At 45.4% G+C, this 2978-nt stretch overlaps 1 long non-coding RNA gene across 1 annotated transcript; it reads right to left on the bottom strand.

The window, feature by feature from the left end:
* Window positions 1-1758: 1758 nt before the first annotated feature.
* LOC132369532 (uncharacterized) lies at window positions 1759-2524 on the bottom strand. Its single transcript, XR_009504434.1, has 2 exons — window positions 2324-2524; window positions 1759-1993 (listed from the first exon to the last, which is right to left on the bottom strand). It is a non-coding gene; the product is annotated as an uncharacterized LOC132369532 (long non-coding RNA).
* Between the last annotated feature and the right edge of the window lie 454 nt (window positions 2525-2978).

The raw sequence follows: 2978 nt of genomic DNA, 5'->3' as shown, positions 1-2978 counted from the left end.
CATCCTATGTTGCTACTATTATCTGTAAAGTGTGGTATTAAAGCTTTAATGGCACCAAAATGGAGGAGAAACATTTAAATTCATTACTCATCTATCACGCTGCTGAACTTCAAGAAAACTGTTTCTGGGCTTCCCTGGTGGCGCAGTGGTTAAAAATCTGCCTGCCAATGCAGGGGACTCGGGTTCGAGCCCTGGTCCGGGAAGATCCCACATGCCACGCAGCAACTAAGCCCACGTGCACAACTACTGAAGCCCGCGTGCCTAGAGCCCGTGCTCCGCAACAAGAGAAGCCACCGCAGCGAGAAGCGTGCGCACCGCAATGAAGAGTAGCCCCACTCACTGCAACTAGAGAAAGCCCTCATGCAGCAATGAAGACCCAACGCAGCCATAAATAAATAAATAAATTTATTTAAAAAAAAGAGAGAAAACTGTTTCTGTATGTACAGATATCTGAGATACTAAATATAGATATTTCATAATATCACTCACTGGTGTGTAGCAAAATATAAACTCAGGAAAAAGGTTTTCAGTAACATGTCTTGTAGAAGAAACCTGGCACCTGAGAGTCATAATGTGGGCAGGTTTTAAGAATCCTTCAGCAGCTGAATGACTGAGAATAGCAAGGTAAGAACTGTTTTGAGAAACTTCTAATTTAGACTCCGTAAACTCAGCTATAAGAAATTGTCTTAAAGGACCATGAGAAGCCGTCCCTTTGCAGTTTGTTCAGTGAGAAGAAAATGTGCCTGCTTTTTGTTTAACACTTGCATCTATTTTTCATATGTTTATTCTGTCTGGATCGAAGACGATTCCTCATGGATGTAGCTGCACATCACCTTGGAACTCCTTCTCCTCATGAAATTTCAAGGTAGTAAGAATTCCCAAAGAAAATCTATTCTCCCAAGACTCACAGCTAGAATGAAATTAAGCAATTAAATCCAGTTTATAAAAAGCATGTTGTTTAATGATAGGAACGGTATACATCAAACAGTTCAACAATGAAAAAAACTGCGGTAAAACAATCTTTTAAGATATACCTTAATTATTGTCAATATCTTAAAATTTATATACTATATAAATATATAATGTGTATGTATTTTATGTTTAAAAATTATCTATTTTATATACATTTAGCTTATCTATTTCATATATCTTTTCTTGGTTCAAAGAGGATATCATAGTCTTCCTACCCTTATAAAGCTAGTGTACTCTCTTAATATTCTTATTAGCTGTCAGTGTATTTCCCCATGTGCTTAAGTATTTGAAAGTTCTTAATAATTGTTTTGGTAGCTTATATTGAGTTTTCATAATAATCGTTAATCATTGCTTTATTTTACTTCAACTTAATACAATTTTATTTTATTTATTTTAATTAATTTTATTTTTGGCTGCATTGGGTCTTCATTGCTGCGTGCAGGCTTTCTCTAGTTGTGGAGAGCGGGGGCTACTCTCTGTTGTGGTGCGCGGGCTTCTCATTGCAGTGGCTTCTCTTGTTGTGGAGCATGGGATCTAGGCGTGTGGGCTTCAGTAGTTGTGGCACACGGGCTCAGTAGTTGTGGTGCACGGGTTAGTTGCTCCGCGGCATGTGGGATTTTCCCAGACCAGGGCTCGAACCCGTGTCCCCTGCATTGGCAGGCGGATTCTTAACCACTGTGCCACCAGGGAAACCCCAATACAATTTTAATGTTTCGCTTTACGTCACATCTCAGATGCATACATTCAGATATTAACAACAAATTCAAATGACAAGGCTAGTTCTCATTTCTGATAGTGTCACGCTGTTTATATTTGAAATCTGTCTGTCGCCGAGAAAGCATGATGTCTTGAGTGACCCGGTCTGCTCACCCCAGAGCCTGCCCTTCACAGGCCACTAACCCGTCCATGGCACCCACTCAGGATGTAGCTCCAGAAATTCCCCACGGTCTCTCCTGCTTCAGTGATTTTCACTCTCTTTGATCACGATCGTGTCAGTGTACCATGCCGTGGTTTCTCCCACCTGAAATGGAAATGAAAACAGGGCAGTACCCTCGACTCAGGGTCATGAGCCACCAGCTACATTCCCATTTATTTACTCCTTTTTCCAGCAAATATCCACGAACGAGACTCATCTGTATCCACCGAGATTCCTCCGCCTCCTCTAACCCGTTCCAGTCTCCCCAACCCCCCACCTGCCTGCATCACAGTCACCAAAGTCTTATGTGGTGTCTCCACCTGCACGTCTCCTTGATGGCTCAACTCCCACCCCCACCCCCGCCCCCCGCCACCTCCCCAGCCCGAGCTGGGCTTCTGGGACTCCCCGACAGGCTGACCCTTCCAGCCTCCTCACCTCAGGCTGTAACAGGGAAGAGCAAAATAGGACTCCATGTTGCATCTGTTTCTTTGACGTTAACCTTTGCTTCCCGGTGCTTTTGTTATTATAATCATACATAATGGCCTGCCTCAGGGAACCCTGCCCCGCTGCCTGAATGTTAAACTAAAGGGCCTCTGTTCAGCTCACAGGGAGACAATCTGACCCTGCCCACCTGTGAATGGCTGTGGAAAAGAAGAAATTAACACATCCCCTCCCGGAGGCTGGCCAAGCCAGGCAAAACCAATGGCCTTTTTACTTTACTTCCTCACCGCCTCCCCCTCTCTGTTCTAGAAAAGAAACTGGCATTCCAACGTGATGGAGTCATTCTTGAGTCCTCTTGATTTCTCTCACCCCACAAACGGTCCAGGAATCCAGACTCCTCTCCACACCAGCTGCCACTTGTCTGAGCCGCAGCAGTTGGCATGCGACCTCTGCGGTAGCCGCGCCCCCCGCCCCCCGCCTGGTCTCCTTTTTTTCACTGCTGCCCGCTCCTGGCACCTGAGTGACCTTTTAAAGCATAAGGGATGCCACACCCAGAGCCTGCGCTGGTTCCGTTTCATTGAGTCAAAGCTCTGCCCCCGAAGGCCTGCCTGATCTGGCCCTGGTTCCTCTGCCTCCCCCCACCCCCTGC

Source organism: Balaenoptera ricei, chromosome 8, assembly GCF_028023285.1.
Source record: "Balaenoptera ricei isolate mBalRic1 chromosome 8, mBalRic1.hap2, whole genome shotgun sequence".
Lineage (NCBI taxonomy): Eukaryota > Metazoa > Chordata > Mammalia > Artiodactyla > Balaenopteridae > Balaenoptera > Balaenoptera ricei.
This window is presented reverse-complemented; position numbering and strand designations above follow the sequence as displayed.